This window comes from Rhea americana, unplaced genomic scaffold, assembly GCF_003343005.1.
Source record: "Rhea americana isolate MKP2758 unplaced genomic scaffold, rheAme1 scaffold_0, whole genome shotgun sequence".
Classification (NCBI taxonomy): Eukaryota; Metazoa; Chordata; class Aves; order Rheiformes; family Rheidae; genus Rhea; species Rhea americana.
This window is the reverse complement of record NW_028185037.1, coordinates 15786280-15804084: the sequence shown is the minus strand read 5'-3', so window position 1 is coordinate 15804084 and position 17805 is coordinate 15786280.

Here is a 17805-nt window from a genome sequence, read left to right as displayed (position 1 = left end):
GAGGAGGAAGTGATTTGGAGAAAACCTACCATGGAGAACATGGGGAGCATCACTTTGTCAGTCGTGGGGACTCCTCTGCTCTGTTTCTCGGCTTCAGATCTGGCTATCACTAAGCTGTAGCCACAAACGTTGGTTCCCTGAGATATCAGAGGGCTCCTCTGTCTGAACTTTTCCCCATCGCAAGGTCCTCCTCAGCGCTTTTGAACATTTAGTCAGCGTTCACTCCTTCAGGAAAAATACAGGCAAAACTAAGTCACTGGTTATTACTGCTAACATTTAATCCTTACGCAGTCCCAGCAATGTGCTGGTCTTTCCTTGAAGGGTGGAAGTAGACTGCATACACTGCATAGACATGACACTATACTGGCACTTGGCAGCTTTGAATTCTCAAATATTCACATCCATTCATCCCATACGCACCCCTGAGAGCATACAGCTCTTGCAGTGCAATGTCGGGGTCATCAACAGAGTAATAGATTATCGACTTTTTCCCACAGGTGAATTTAATAGAGGACATATAGATGGAGCTTTGAAGATGAAAAAACTRACATCTTCAAAACAAGCAGAAGATAAAGAAGGTTTATCTAGCAAATAGCTCACTCTGAGGCACTGGTTTTGGGCAATCCTTGGAATGTAGGATGAATATCTACCCTCAACAAACCATCAGTTTCTAGACAATCTGTCTGAGTCAATCAGAATTAAAAATTGATTGCCATTCTACCACCATGACAAACGACTTGCATGGTATACATCTAAAATATTTATGTTTTCAGTCATTATGGTATATTTCTGCAAACACAGGTTTGCATGCATCTAGACAAAGAAAAAAAAACAGTCCTGGAAAAATCTAGATGCTTGTTACTTCCTTTAGCCATTTGGGAGTGAGCGTGATGTGAACCTCAAAGGACTGGGCCTCTGTCACATGACTTATAAATCAATATCTTATCACTGACAATGAAATGATCTTAGGCCCTCGTTTAGCAAAACATGTAGTGAAATCCAAGCTGTGTTCAACAAAGCACCTACGTACATACCTAAGGTCCTCTTTTAATAACTAAGAGTTAAACATGTCCTCAAGTCCTTCACTGGTCAAGGAGTCGGTGTGGTGCTAACATAGGTGAGTCAGTTACTCCAAGACACTCTTAGTTACCACCTCGTGCCTGTCCTGTGCATCCCTTCACTATCTGGCATGGACTCAACACGCATGTGCAAGCATTTTGGGAATGGGATCCTTCTTTACAGCTCACTGACAGGGGAAACAGCTGCAGATTATTTTCACAGAAGATATCAGTCTCYATGAATGGTTGTTCTTCCTTCAACTGAGTCTCTCTGTATCTTCTCAGCAAGTTGCAGGTTGGGAATTTCTCCAAATGGGTTCACATTTACTTGCCCTGAGAAGTCACAATGCAGAGGAAAAAGTGTTTATTTTGATAAAGTTACTGAGATGTAGCCAAGTATTTGGAATGAACGCAATATAACCTATAAATTATGGTTAATCACTTTGCACATTACCAAGCAGAGCTAGAAGTTCATTGCAGACAGTTCAAAGGCAGTCATAATGCAAACTCTTACTTGGGCCTAAATCATTTGCTTCCTTCAAATGATAAAAGGATCTTAAATAAGTACAGATGAGAGACCATCAGCAATTTTTTACTTATTCATAAGCCTCTATCTCTACTATTTGCTGCATTTGTAAGCATAACAGAATTASAAAGTGCAACATAGTCCTTTCTTCCCTGGCTTCCTTCTTGATTACAGCCAGAATTTTGAAGAAGTAATTAATTGTTGCAAAAGTTATACAGTTAAATGCCTGGCTATTATTTCTGCAGGTATGAGAGTAAAACAGCAATTCATTTCATTGTAGTCAAACCTGGCATAAAATTTATATGAGTGACATTAGTACTGGGCTTTAGACATATTTCACTGAATTTCTATCTTAGTAAGCACTGAAGAAATTAAAGCTTCAAAGCAATTCATTTGGCAGAATGCATACATTCCACCAGAGCTCCCAGTACCAATTACAAATTCCACAAGTCCTGAACCATGAAAAAAATTTTAAATACTACTAGATTTTCCAGAAGTTCTTAGAGATCCAAATATTTGCAGCAGATATTGCATCAAAATGAATCAAGCAGCCTCCTGAGGAAACAGTCAAAGRTTCTAGCCAGGAATGAAGTAATTGTGATTTTTTTTTTAGTTTAGGCTACTGAGACRCAGAATTTTAATTCCTTCCTTTTCCCCCTGTATCCCACAAAATTAAGACGACATTGAGAACATCTCATTTTTTATAGTCTTGTCTCGAAAATGCCTACTCTGACTTAGCTTAAACTTCCTGGAAAACAAATATGCATCTCACAGGAGATCTTGCAACAGAGAGCAGAGCAGAAATGGAAGGGTTTCAGGGAGTATTTCCAAATCAAGCTCATACTGAGTTCTAGCTAGTATGGACCTATGGACCGAGGAGTTATTCTCTTCCTTTTTTTTTTTTTTTTTTTTTTTTTTTTTTTTTTTTTTTTCATTATCTGTAGAAATTGCCAGTTCCTCAAAACAGAAACTTAACACAGAAACCTACTGATTTTATCTGGAAAGGCTTTCAGGCCTTTACATGGAATTTCTGGGAGAAACCAGAGTAAAAGCAATTTCTACTATGCTCTTAGGCCCTATTGGAGTAAAAGCTTGGAACAGCGGTGATAGGAGGTAGGCTCAACCCATCCTAAATGCTACAGCAAAACTGAACTTGGATCTCTCACTATTTGCCTGCCTTGCCTATTTTGACAGTAAAATTTTTASAATATAAAGATTATCTATTGCTGTATATAAAGCAAAACAGGAGCCAGATTTTGATCTGTGTTATAGTATAAACCCTAGGACCTTATATCTTTGCAGCAGAATTTTATATAATATTTCTTTATTGACCTCCAAGCACAGTTCATGTCAGGCCCAAAAGCTTTCATTGAGAATATTTTGGCAGATGRTGCTACTAACTTTGGCCTAAAATACAGCAGGACAAGCATCAGGGGAAGAGATCTGAGGACAGGCACTGTTATCTTTGGATTCATAATTCACATCTGCTGCATTTTTTTTAATCTGCCTTGCTTCTGTTTTCCCATCCCCAGTCTTTAGTTACCTAGGCAGTCTAGCACCAACTCAATAGCTTCATCTTTCAGCCCCAAATATAAGCTGGTTTCTGTAGTATGACCGCTGCACACCCTGAGTTTTTGGCTCTGTAAGAGATTGCAGAATCTGACACCAAGAGTGAAACTTAGCCAAGGAGGATTTGGGTTTGTTTTCTCTTCTGCAAAGAAGCTGCAATCCATTCAGAGAATCACTGAGGTATTTTGGAAACAAGCTAACTTATTTCTGAAGTTCACACTGAGGTAATGTGTTATTAACCTCGATTCTTCTGGTTTAATCTTCTCCGGCCATGTGAACGAAGTTGGATTTTGGCTCCAACTTAATTAAGAAAATATTCCTCTACCATTCTGACAAAATTCAGAGAGGAAGAGAATATGAGGAAGAACAGRGCAAAGAGCACTGCTGTGCTTTATTTTTTTGGATCAAGTAAAAGAAGGACAGATACTGGGTTTTGGGGTTTTTTTTTTTTTTTTGCCCGGACCATTTAGTGCTATGGGTTCACGTATCAGACCTACCGGTACAGGCAGTGGCAGGCAGTGCTCCAGCCTCCTTGGGCTTCAGCTCAACCTTACTCAAGTGAGTGGAGGTTTTGTCAGTCACCAAAGGTGCTTGGACACTTCAGCCCTTCATGTCCCAGTGGTTAATCTGCTCTGGAGCATTCCTTGTTTGGGAATGAGGACGGCAGCCCCGAGGCTGCTGTGCTCTGCGCTCCTTAAGGAAGGGAACAGAGGCTAGATCAACCCACGAGGGAGCTTTGAATCCTGCGGAGAGGCCATCCACTGCTCTACTGCTTTAGTTAAACTAGAGAGCACAACAAAMTGACGGTGACTTTGGATGAAGAAGTTCTCCAAAGGCCAATAGCTGGCACTTTTTCTGCAGTAGCTGTAATCCGTGCTTACTGGCCAGTTCCTTCTGATGCTGTGCCACATAAAATCAGTCTGCCTGCTACACTGCGCTGACAGGCAGAAGCAAACGGGAGCGATTATGAAAGCTTGGGAGAGGAGCTAAGGGGAAATGCCGGTTAGGCCACAGAAACAAGATGTGCTTAGTGCAGAAATGACTGGGGTTTATGGCCTATAGTACACCCAAGGTCAGGCTAGAGGATTTTATGGACCTTCCCATCTAGGAAATGCAATAACTTTTTTTTATTATTATTTCTTTAAAAATTGCAGTGGTTTATTTGTCCTAAAAAAAAAAAAAAAAAAAAAAATCAGAGGAAGTATCACAATCTAGAAATCCCTTCACCAGGTCACCTCCTCCCAACAGGAAGGAAAGGGTAGTTAAAGGTAGAGGCCAATAGGAAAACATCTGGCACAGCACCTGGCAGGACTACGAGAAGGGGATGTGGGTGGCTACATCCTCCTGAAGAGGGCCTCAGCTCTCAAAAGATTGGGAAACTTCTCTGAAGGATTATACAGCAGCAGTTTGAGATTACCACTGCAGTATAGTCTACATAGAGTCTCCAAATAGCTTTTTACATCTCTGCTCTCTGGGCTCTGTCCTCTTGGCAAGAAGATCCAGCCTCTGATTTCTAAGAAGTCAGCAGATTTCACACTCTTTGCATCGCCTTGCTTGCTCTGTATTCTGTGACGTGTAGTTTCTGTGTCTCTGTGTCTCTTTCTACTTAATTAAATCTACATCATCCAACTGTCCTTTTTGCCATTCCTGATCTTTAGTATTCTCAATTTCTGCAGTTCTCTGGATAATCCTTAAAATTAAAATATATAGCTTTCTATTTAATCTCCTTTTCTGCCTCCCTTCTTTTTCTTCTCTGTAATACGATTCTCTCCCTCCTTTTTTTTTCTGCAGGTTGCCACTGCCAAAAGAAAGCTAGTCTTATTACTCTGGTCATACATTTTTAATGAATTTTTGTTTCATGCTCACTATTCCATTTTGTGAATAGATTTCTATCTTTCTTTCATGTATTATTATTTATAAAGCTTTCCCACAGGTCTTCCTGCTGAGACATTTTGACAGAGTGTCTCAGAGAGAAGCAGAAAGATGCACATTAGCTCTGCCCCAGCCAGAGCTGGACCAAGACAAGCCAGTCTCAGTGTACAATCTGGGTCTATACCCTCCATTCAGGCCTAGATAGGTTTGTTTAGTATTTTCTCTTGGTTGCCCCTTGGTTCTTTGGTTTGCTCTTTCCCCAGAAGCCTCCAAGGATATTTGGCTTCAAAGACCTCAGAAGGAGCTGTTCCCTGGTTCCCATTATGGTTCTGGGTTTCGTTTCCCTACCTTGCTGCAATCAAGATGGTGCCAAGTTTTGATGCTCCTCCTTTTCTTGTGTTTCAGTCAAATTAAGTAGTGATCAAAATCTCGTTAGGTGGACAGGAAACCTTTCCTTTCCTTTTTTTTTTTTTTTTTTTTTTTTTTTTTTACTTCTGAGATTAAATATTCTGTTGCAGTGAAATCAAGTTCACATATCTGCAATAGGACCTCTTTTGGGCCAATAAAACTGGTTTGTTAGACTGTTTTGTGCCTCGAAAGCAGTACTGCCTAGTCTAATTCAAAACCCTGAATATAATTTTGAAACCCCTCCATGGACGAGGGCCAACCTGTATCATATATCACATCTTTGTCTCCAAAACTAGTCTGTCTTTGAAATCTAGTCAGATCGAAAGATTTAGCCAAAAATTCCCATTGAAGGACCTGGGAACCCAGTCCATGGTTTCAGATTTCATTTTCATTGAACATATGATTCAAAACACCATCTTTATGAGCAAGGAATCATGGCTTTGCCTCAGAAGCCATCTGAAAAACTGAGCTTAGATTCTAAGTAACAAAGAAAGAGATAAAGSGCAAGTCTAAGGGTGTTTACTAATAATATACAAGAATGATATTATGAAAGAGTCTTCAAATACACAAAATTAGACTTTTTATATGCATTCCATTTTGCACCCAATATTTTCTTAACTTTAAGCTACATGGACTATCTTCTTTGAAGTGCAATTTTACAAAATCAATTATTAGTAAATTCATATTGTTATGCATTCTTCCTGTTTCCTGGAAGCAGGGCAAAAATGCTACGGAAAGAAAACTTTCTCACAGCATTTTTATGTTTAATAGAAAAGTATCCCATCACTCCATCAGCAAGTCAGCTGTCCCATCAGCATCCTCAGAAGTTTCTGGAAAACTCCTCAAGTACACAGTAAATCTGATTGCCTTATTGACTTCCTTTTCCAAATTCCACTGTGACATGGAGGATTTTGTACACAAAGCTGACTGACATTTCAACAGTTTGTAAGAGGTTTTGCTGTTAGAATCCCAGCCTCAAGCACCCAACAATATTTCCATTTACCCTAAAAATGCTTAGAAAGAAAAAAAAAACAGAATTGAGTTATCTGGAATTATTTTTGGCCTGAACTTGAATCACCTTTGCCATTAAACATGCTTTCACTTTGGCACTTGATCTTTGCTCAAGGAGATGTGGAAGAGCACAGGCACAGTGCCATGTTTCAGAACAAAATCCCCATTTCACATTACATTCCCACTGTATCTAAATGCGTGTGAATATCTGACAGGAAATGGAACAGGATACACAGTATTCAATGCATCTAGAATAGAGATAATCGGTAAATTGCTCTCRGCTATAATTAAAGGAATGATTGTTTTACTGAACAGACCGAAATCAAATTACACTAGTGAAGCCAGAGGATAGAGAAGATCTGTATCCTAGTAGGTGCAAAAGTGATAGTTCTTTAATCTGTTCATTTTCAGTTGCATTTCTTTCCATACTCCAACGCTCTRCTCTTGTACATGTTTGATTAGCAAGGATAAAAAGTTTAAATATTGTTAAGAAAAGTAGCTATCATACACAGATTTTGATTTCTCCACAGCCAGAAAAAAGTCATTTATAGCAAATTCATCAGAGTTGGTACGTTACAAAAATAACRTATTTTCCTATTTTCCTAATGATCACACCCCAGTCTTTGGGACAGATGGAAGCTTTGAGCTTTTTGAGCTTCTTGAGATACTGATCTATTTGAACAATGATAACCAAGTGGTTCAAAGATGTCTGGAACTATTTCCTTTTTCCTTAATCTCTCTCTTTTTTCTCTTTTTTCTTTTTCTGCGCTTTCCTGGCAAAAAAAAAATAGTAATAAATAATGATAAATAACAATAAAGAAGTAAAGGGGAAAGGGTATTTATGAAAAAATAAATTTTCCAAGAAGAGACAATATTTAAACCACCGTGTAATGCTATGCGGTAATGGTTGTGTTATGCAATAACTGTGAATGATCTTATGAAGCCTTTCCCAAAACAAGTTYCTTCTAGGCCTTGCCAAGTTCTCAGTGAATGTATTTTCACTTGGAGTCACATTTAAAGGCCAAATACTCAAGGGCACACTCCTCCCCTTCAAGGCTGCAGAATTACCCTTCTAGCTGGCTTTAGCCAAGCTGYTTAACAGTCCTTCCCAGCAGCGATGTAGGGAAGGAATGGGGGATGCATCTGAAGACGGATGCTCCCTAGCCGTGAACATCCCTCTCACTGACACTCCAAACCCTGGATCCSAGGCACTGGAGGAATAAAGATGAAGTCAAATTCCAAACCGGAGCACACACTTTGGATACAGTTTGCTCTTTTCCAAYACTGAAATCTTGATCTTAGTGTAGCTTGTGACTCTGCATTTGAATCCCAGGCTCCTTCTTATGCGGACATCTTCAGCCACCACTCAGCACAGCAASGTGTGTCTGAAAAGTTGTGGTGGAGACCTTGTGGTCAATGGTTGGTCACATTCCCACCTATTTCAACAAATGACAGAAATAATTGGTCTGATTTTTTGCCATTGTCTTTGTAGGGAATCAGACAAAGGAGGTCATCAGCTGGATGGCAACTTTTCCTGTCTGATTTATAAAACATGYTGTACAAGCGTAATGAACGTCACTGGAGCAGATGTGATTTGCATACCTACCATGGTGCCAGCCTGTAAAACGTGGCATCAGTCTCTTGGACAGTCAGCCAGTCCTTGTCACTTTGCCCAGTGTGGTTTTGTTACTGTTCATTGCATTAAAATATAAAACATCTAATGAAGAGCAAAATCCTAATTGAATGATACAGTTGGGTAAGAAAATTCAGCGATGAGCCCAGCGGACAATTTGAGCAGCTTTCAGAGTTCTAAATGATCTCCCTTCTAATGAGAAAAGGAAGCAGTGAAAAAAAGAGTATAAATAYCCAGCAAATATACTATATATGACTTTAATTAGGATATATGGGCAGCAGGATTATATCTTACTTTGTACTTTTCTGCATGAGAGAAATAAAATATTTATTTTAGAAGGCAATCCGAGAAGCGATTTAGATTAAACCATCTGAAGACTCATGTGCCAGATGACAGTGAATGTAATGATACTTTGCCGTCTCTGACATCTCTAACAGTAGGACAGTGAAGCACCTCATTAAACTTTACTATGCCCCCGCCAGGTATTGCTATTAGAGGTCGCTAAAAGGAAGGTAGCTTGCCTAAGGTAGCACTGCATAGGCAATAAACCTTTGCAGTCTGGATATGCCCTGATTTAACTATAAAACCTGAAACGTGTAGGTTCACTTACCCCGTCGCTCTCCCTGGGGTTTGGCAGCGTTGTCAGACCTTCCTACRCCGGCACACGTGATGGCTGACTCCTGCGGTCACCCCTTATTTCTGCCTTAGCTTCAGCTGACTTGGTTTGTCTGTTTGCTTCYTAAACACCATTTTACTGGAGCTGGGCTAGAATCTGGAGATTTTKTTCGGATAAGGCCAAGTTCAGCAGTCCCAAAGCGCTATTGTATGGGAGCTAAACAACAATGTTGCTACACAGAGCCAGAACATTGGCTTTTTCTTGTGGGAGCAGCCAACAAGCAGTTCTGAAAAATGATACAGAGTCCATTTGTTTTTTAGGGATACATTAATCTTTCAAAAAAAGTGTTTCCGAAGTCACATTTGGACTGGGCTTTCATTAGCATCCCATATTGCTAATTGATTTTTCTGACCTTCCCAGCCCATATGAAAACAGTGCGTTTGGGACTGCTGAGGGAAAGCACTGTTTGTTGCCACCAGAGCCACATGGCCAGCAGCCAGCAGCACAATTACACCACGTGCCTGGAATGATAATCKCGATAATGGCCCTTTCTTTACTTTTAACCTTGATATTAACACGGGCRCAGCCTTCGCTTGACAGTGACAGATAAGACTGGGCACATAGATTTATTACGAAGGCACTATACAGTAGAAACCCAGAAGGTAACATAGTGAGAATCCATTCAAGTTCACCAGATGATGGATATTCTCTGGGRAAAAGGAGATAAATTATTATTATTACTATCACAATTATTATTATTACTACTACCATTGCTATTATTGTTAATATTATTACTATTATATATTAATAATATTACTATTATTATTCATTTCTGTAGCAGTGGTCTCAAATAAAAGGCTCTGGCTTAATTACAGCAGTGGTAGGACCAGCTTCAGCTGTGGACAAAATAGGCAATTACGTAGGGCAGCACTGCCAGGGATGTGCCAAAAGCCAGGCTGGCGGCATCCAAGAAGGAGATGGGAAATGTTCGTGTGGTAGTGTYTCCCAAGCAGGGAGCAGGATGGAGATGAATATGTTGTCTCAGGAGGAAAATCTATCATTTGCCCTCCCTCCCCCTCATCCCTTTTGTACAGCTTTTCCAGGCTCTCTCATAGTTTTGTTCCCCTTCTTCCATCCCCATTTTCCTCTAATCCTCGTCACTGGGGCTGCAAACTCCTGGGAAGCCATAAGCGAGTCCCAGAAGTTGGATCTGCAACAAGAAACAGAGTCCCAAGCCAAAAAACTGAAATCCAAACTGGGCCACCAGCAAGGAATTTGGCAGCATTGTTTTTTGGCTATTAAACCCCTTGGAGATACATGGTGCTAGAGTCTATAAAGCACATAATGAAAGACAGTCCCTTTCCTCACAAAATTTACAACCTAAGCATTAGAGAGGAGGCCAAAGAATGGGAAATACATGCTGAGTAGTAACAATCTGGAACACAGAATGAGACTCATCAAGAGGGGCAAAACTTTGCTTTAAAATCAGCAACGAGGCAGCCATGGCATACAGTGACAAGACTGCAAAGTTCTTTGTGACGATCTAGGCTGAAATAAGATTTCCAGATTTCATTATTCCTTATGTTCAGAGGGCTTTTTTTTTTTTTTTTTTTTTNGTAGATGCCCAAAATCTTCTGCTTTTTATTTTTAATTTTTATGTTTCTCCAGGCAGGACCTTTTGCTTTTTAGATAATGAGATTCTTTTTTCAGGTAATTCCTCAGGGTTTTATCTATTTTTAGGTTTAACATATGTCTGAAAAATTACTTCAACGTTAGTTTAATCCTTCCATCCTTCTTAACGAATGTATTTCACACCTTTTACACACTTCTCATTAGTTCTAGRCTGACAATCTTTAGAGCCCACATTTACCATAAAAATCAGTCCAAATTTAATAATAAAATGAAAACTTAATAACCATACACATAGCATCATCTGAAAAGAAAATCCTCTGGGCAATATGAGTCATAATGATCCATTATTTGTTGTCCTTTACTTTTTCCCTCTTCTGTCTTCCACAGTTAAATCCTAATAGTCACAAAGAGATTTCTCCAGAGCTTTGGCACAATGTAATTTTTTCCCCAAAGCATCACCAATTGCTCATGCAGTATTGTTCAAAACATACAAACAAGCTGCCCTATCCAATAAAAAAGTAGCGTTTCAGTGCCAGTTGGAGCAGGTTTAGAGTGCTGTGCACCGATTCCTGTTTGGGAGGATCCAGGGAAGGGATGTTTGTAGAGATGTACTGCACTATAGGGGTGGATGCAGCCACCGAGCTAATGAGGACGGTGCAGCGTCACCGCCTGCCCTGCCAGACGGAGCCCTGGGCAATGCTGACGGAAAGATTAAATCACCTTAGACTATTACTTTTTTGTTTCTTTTATTCTCCATCCTCCAGGAAACCTGTSCCACAGGGGCAAAGGGATCCAGGACATGCAAATCACATTTGGGGACAGCAGTGGCTTCTCTGGTTTTGCCTCGCTCCAGAAAGGATCRCTGCTCAGAGCTGTCACTGCTGGGATCTCCCAACCACATCCCGATCCCATCCTTCTCCCTTTCTCCTCCCTGCTCTGCTTCAGGAGCTGGAAATTTCCACCCACAAACAACAAACGAGCCGAGTGAGGATAACTGATTTGGCCGCTCCTATCGGAAAAAGAAAGGGAGACGGAATTTTAAAAACACATACAATAAATACGATGCCAATGTCAATTAATTAGGGAGAGGGAACAGTACTGAATTGTCTGCACAGGGTAGTACTGTTCTAGTGCTGGGGGTTTCTGGAAGGGTTATGAAGAAAATGTCAGCGTTTTAAATACATCTAAAAGGAGGAAATTCAACATTTCTGCAGCCACAGTCTGGCACAACACACATAGCTCAGTTCTGTGTAAATAGGAGAGCTCAAGTTCAGGCCGACACTGTATCCCTCACCAATCACTGCTGCTCTCAGAGATCCAAAGCCCACCATCTACCTTCCACAATGCTGCCAGCTTCAATGCTTTTTATTATATCTTCTATTATTTCATCTTCTTCTTGAAGATCCAGCTCCTGGACACATGCATTGTGAAAGAATCTTAGCTTTCTGTTAAAGTAAGTTTCCAGACTTTATTGCCACAGGACAAGGTTTGGAAAACATGAATCTTAGTCAAACCTAGAGCCTCAGAAATCAGAACGAAACCCAGAAGAAGCCAATTCCTTTCTCTCTTTTTTTTCCCCAATATTGCCTTGCTTTTAAGCCCATAACATAAATTTTTTGATACCTGACTCATGATTTTTGAGTGCCCAGGGCTGGCAGCCCTGCTTTTCAAGATGGAGCCTAACAACACTGAGTGGGAGGCAAAATTAATGCAAGCCCATCCCTGAGCCATACACAACTATTTCCACAGGGGTGACTTCTTACAGACTTTGAAGCCAAAATACCAGGCTGYGTGTGCTTACGGCTTCCTCTCAGGCCACCTTCCTCTTCCACAGCCCATTGCACGAGTTGGGCAGGAAGGGTCTGTAAACATTAACAAATGCACCTGAGTCTACTCAGTATAATCAGTAAAGAGGGTGACAGAGGCCTCTCCTGGAGGCAAATCCAATCGCTTTCTGGAGATACATCCATCATCTGTAGAGGAGGTTCATTAGATGGTCATGATCCTAACACACTAAGAATATTACTTAAGTGCTTAAACTTCGGTTAGACGAATCTTCATGTCTTCAACAGCTGCCTCTTGGAAAAGTTGCATGAAGGCTGATGAGATCTTTACTACGATCACGGAGTGATTCTGCAAGCAGCAGGTAGCCCTGAGAAGTGGATTTTTCTCCCTGAACCTACATTATATGACAGCGGTAGATAATCCACTAACTAGTCTACATATCTCAGTTTTGAAATTGAGTGATACGAATTGAATTATCTCTACATTCACCCCTGCCACCTGCAGGACATGGTAGTGGCATGCGAAAAATGGGGCTAACTTCTTTCAGATATGCATTAACAAGCATACGGGAAATTTTGCRTATGGGCCTGCATAGAGAGGTGCCTTTAAAAAGGTCCTTTTAATGGACCATTTTGAATCATAAGTTGTGGTGACCAGAAGAAACCCAGTATCCCTCATAGCAAGAAGCAGAGACTTTAAATTTGACTCAGGGGTCAGTAAGATAGTAAGAACATGCCTTCTGCTGCTCTCTCTGGGGAAAAAAAAAAAAAAAAAAAGGAAATCATAAGAATCTGAAAAAAAATCTCTGTTTGCACACATTACTTCAGACTTGCTGAGTCAGAGAGCTGAGTTCAACAACAGTTGCCTCCACACTAGCTGTACTCTGGCCTGCAGATGCAGGGGCTGACCAAACTCTTCTCTCTGGTTCCACCCCAAATATTTGTGGTTCGAAATACTGGAAATGAGAACCACACAACTCCCTGTGTCCAGCTATCACGGAAGAGAAGACAGCAGTATAGCCACATGCATTGCAGGAAGCTGAGAGTTAAAAGGAGAGGCGAAGAGGTTGCAGAAGCCAAGTAGACATTTAGGAGAGGGACAGTGGTGTGACCAGATGCAGGCAGGTCTCACAATGCATGGATGCAAATGCCAAAAGGTCGAATAGGAGATTTTCCAAACCCAGAAKTTTGGAAATACCAGAATTAAAGTTGCCAGGGCAACCATAATTGATCCAATTGTATATCTGCTTTATGATACGGTATTTAATTAGATGACCACATGCTATTTTTTCCACAGGACCTAGAGACCGTTCGAAGGGCAGAGAAYGGGTGTGGTGTGGGATGAAGAGGTTGTCATCTCCAGCTGCATCTCCAGGGCAGAGCTTTTCAAGTGGCAGGCAACRTACTACCATGACTGGGGAAAGCAAAGCCCCAGAGCCAGCAAGACAGAGCTCTTTCCCCACTTTCTGACACAGAATGGTGAAATCACTGATTTGCGTATTTTCACAGCTAGTCACTGATCGATGTCCTTCACTGAATCGATATTAATCTTAGTGCTCCCAAGCCCAGAGACGAACGCCTGCTCTGGAAGCCAGCAGGGCTACGCTTTGCAGTTAAGGGCATAACATAGAGCCAAGCAACCTAACCACCTCAAGTCCCCTGCAAAATTAGAGCGGATTTTGGACAATCATGGCCTTCAAGCAAACCTTTATGAAAATAGCAGGAAGAGAGCAGCAGTTTTCAAGTCTCTCAAGGTTTGGGTGGCATATCTTCAACGCTGGGGTCACAAAATGAATGGAGAAGACAAGAAGCAACAGGGAAGGGCTACCCACAGATGGGAAACTGCTAGGATCTTGGCAGAAAATCRGCAGCAGACCCTGGTCCACATGCATGTAGGTGCATGGAAAGGGGCTTCACAGTCATCTTTACCATTGTCATTGCTTCTCCTTTTGCGAGCACCATCGAGGAACTGCCTTGCTTTTTCCTGTTGCTGGTGTGGATGTACCATAAGCATAAAACTCGAGCAGCAGTAGGCCCCAGGCTGTCCCAGGTGCTCTCATCACTGCCCTTGCCACAAGCTCAAATGTGCCAGCAGCTCTGCAGAGTGGCYTTGCAGAGGTCACTACCCTACCCTAAGTCCTTGGATCTCTTCTCATATTTTCTCTCATTTGTTCAAACAGGTAACTTCGTAAATCAGGACCTATACTTCCTGTCGTTTTATGAGAGTCACGATTTTAGTCTGGCGTTTTAAGCCAGACACAGATTACCATAATACAGGGAACATCTAAAATATTCCCAGTTCTCTCCTATGTTACCAGTGGTATCAGTATCATAATTTATTTTTTTTCTATTCTGCTCCTACATGACAGAAGCATTCTGAAAGCACATRCAAGCATTTATGAAGGTAGTTTTGCTGACCCAAAAAGAACTGTGTTATTTTGGACCTTCCTTTTAAATGTTAGCACAAAGGAAAATGAAGGAAACAGGAAAGAACGAACGCAGCTCACGCAGCAAATCCATTTTCAAGCAGAAGTGACTCAGCCATTTTCCATTTAAACACAAATATATACACAAAAATATCCCTGCCACATTATGCAGAAATCACCCTTATTTCAGCTGGAAAAATAAAGAGCCACTGAAGCATTATGAAAGCAGGCGGAGCCAGCCGGCTTCTGTGCCGAATCCATGGCATCGCCCTCCCCCTCCGCGCTGCACTTCTGTGGCTTAAATCTGACCAACAGAAAAGGTTCTGAAAATCTGGAGCGGGAGCGGATCATTCCTGGCCTGAAATCAGACTTTTGCTGCCAAGTTTCAGCCAGAAGCAATTTTTTACAGCTGAATTATAAAGCTCTAGGGAAAAAAAAAAAAAAAAGAGGAGCAAGCAAGAGAGACTGGGAGAGAGAAGAGCGGAAGAGCGAGGGATTTGAAATGAAAATGTAGACATGACCTTAACTTCAGCAATGCTGGTGGGTGATGTGGAAATGTTCCCGGGGCAGAAAGGTCTTGCATTAAACTAAGATGATGAGAGACCTACAGACAGCAGCAAGAAAATTTCTTGAAGTTTTTTCTTTCTTTTTTTTTTTTTTCCTTTTTTTTTCTTTCTACTTTCAGGCTGTTCTTGGTCATTAGCTGAGTTCATTAAAATACCTGTCAGCTTACCCACTGAATCAGATAAGCAGATCCTGTCATTTTACTGGTGACATCATTTTTTGATCTATGTTTTTGGCCAGGGTTCTATCTTTTGCAATTATTCAAGATCCCTCCAAAAAAGTTCAGCAAGCCAAGGCCAGTAGATATCAATTATAGTTCATCTGCTAGCATAAAAATCGCTTCTTAAAAATCCCTTTCCACGTTTACTGAAGTTCCCTAAAAAGCTGAACTTGTCTAACTTCAGACCAGCAGCTCAAATGGCAGCAATTACTGTTTGTGTGACTGTCTAAACATGAGACTGTGCTTGCAGTTAAGGACTCATCTGATGCCCCAAAGTGTGTGTATAAACACTGACGAGGAAGTTTGGGCCTCAGACACRCAGGGAGTTGTGAAGCGGCTTGACTAATATCACGGATAGGCCTTTGGCAAACGGAGGGCTGGTGTCTTGCCTAAGAGCCCAGAGCTATCAACACTCTGACCTCAGGACYGAGTTTCTCACCATCGTTAATTAAAGGACTCTCTGTTCTTTTGGAAACAAAATACAAAACCAAGCAAAAAAAAAAAAAAGAAGACTTTTTTGCTACAATGTTACCACAATGGCTTCCATATCCAAATTAATTAATTATTTAATTAAGTCTTAATCATTCATTTGTTATTTTTATTTTGCCCCTGTTCTGTTTGCCTGTTTGCATGTGTGAGTTTCCATGTACGACATTTTTACATGAGCGGGCGCAGGAATACTTGGGCAAATGCCTTCCGATATTTTGTACCAGTCAGCCCCGTACAAGGTTGTTTTTCCGGAATAAACTGCTTCTTAGGGCACTTCAGGTCGGCCCACCCTGTCCATGCTGACATGCCCTTGTTCTGACCTAACAAGACCACCTCAGTRTAGGAAAAGAGTAATTCAGTCTTCAAGCCGTTTGCATCTTTGGCCTTGTTATGGCTCGTACCACTAAACGTGACAGCGTCCATGATTTAGATAGCTATTTACTAAAGATCAGCCAACACAGGTCATTACGAACGGACATTGATGGTATCACTGTCCATTTTCCCTGGGYTTGAACTACAGACAGGAAATGAAAGGCCATTCGGCGGGCAAACAGACCCTCCTGCTCTGCAGTGCGGGCTGGGCTCTCGCAGCACGGACCRGGAGGAGATTTGTCTGTAGGACGACTCTCCCAGCTGCCTCAGGCCACCTGGGCCACACCTGGAGACCTCTGCAGCTGACAGCTGAAGACTGGCTGGGACATTAGATAGACCACCAACTTGACTGGGAATGGAGATTCCTACAGACGTTTCTGAYCCAGAAGTGTTTGTTTATCATGTTGAGGGGGTATAATGCAGGGCCTCATGCTTTGCATCTTATATACAGCTGCATTTGGGCTTGAGGTACTGGGAGCACCAGCATCAAAGATAAATATTGTCTGGGTTTGATCTTTTTTTTCCTTTTTTTTGGAGGGCGGATAATGCTGTGTAGGGCTTCATGCATCCTTGGGCATGTTTGGAGAACTGTTTGCAACAAGGAACTACCCATAGTTGGATTTGGAGGAAAGAGTAACTCCCCATAGCTCAGAGAGACAGATCATTTCAGCTGCCGCTCAAGAACTGTCCTATTCATCTGCTGGTGGTTGGTCATATGAGTTATTTATTTAGGGCTTGAATAAGAAGTGTCACAGAGATGCTCACCTTTCAGTAACTGGGACTCCAAGTCATGAAAATATGTCTCCTCCTCCGGACTTGGCAAATTTTTGTAAAAGATCCTTCCGCACACTCTGCTGTGCAGCCACTTCTGTAGCTAATTTCTTTTATAGTCTCTAAAAATAATTCACAGAATCACAGAATCAGTAAGGTTGGAAGGGACCTCTGGAGATCAKCTAGYCCAACCTCCYCACTCAGCAGGGTCACCTAGAGCATGGTAGACAGGGTTGCATCCAGGCGGGCCTTGAAGATCTCCGGAGGAGACTCCACAACCTCTCTGGGCAACCTGTGCCAGGTCTCTGTCACTCTCATAGGGAAGAAATTCCTCCTCATCTTCAGGTGGAACTTCCTGTAGTTCAGTTTTTAATTCACATGTGCATCAAGTACCTTCTGTCCTGTGACAGATTTAGAAATAGGGCCRAACCATATTCATTTACCGAAGCTACCACAGTGCTGGAAATTCTGGGGGAAAAAAAAAATCTAGAGTTATCCTTGGGTTTAGTTTTATTACAAAGTTTTGCCAAACCACACTTACATGCTTTTCAGTTTGAAAAAAAAGAGATTAAAAAATATTGAAGCTTTTTCATAACTGAAGCCTCATTTTCATACATTACTTCAGCTAGATGAAAAAAAAAGAAAGAAAGAGAAAGAAAGAAAAGAAAAAAAAAAAAAAAAAAAAAAGAAAAAGAAAAAGAAAAAGAAAAAGAAAAAGAAAAAGAAAAAGAAAAAGAAAAAGAAAAAGAAAAAGAAAAAGAAAAAGAAAGTTAAGTATCTAACTCCCACAGAAGTGATCTGAAAGTATCTGGGTTCTGGGTGTCTTAGACAGTAAAACCCTCCAAATATCAAAG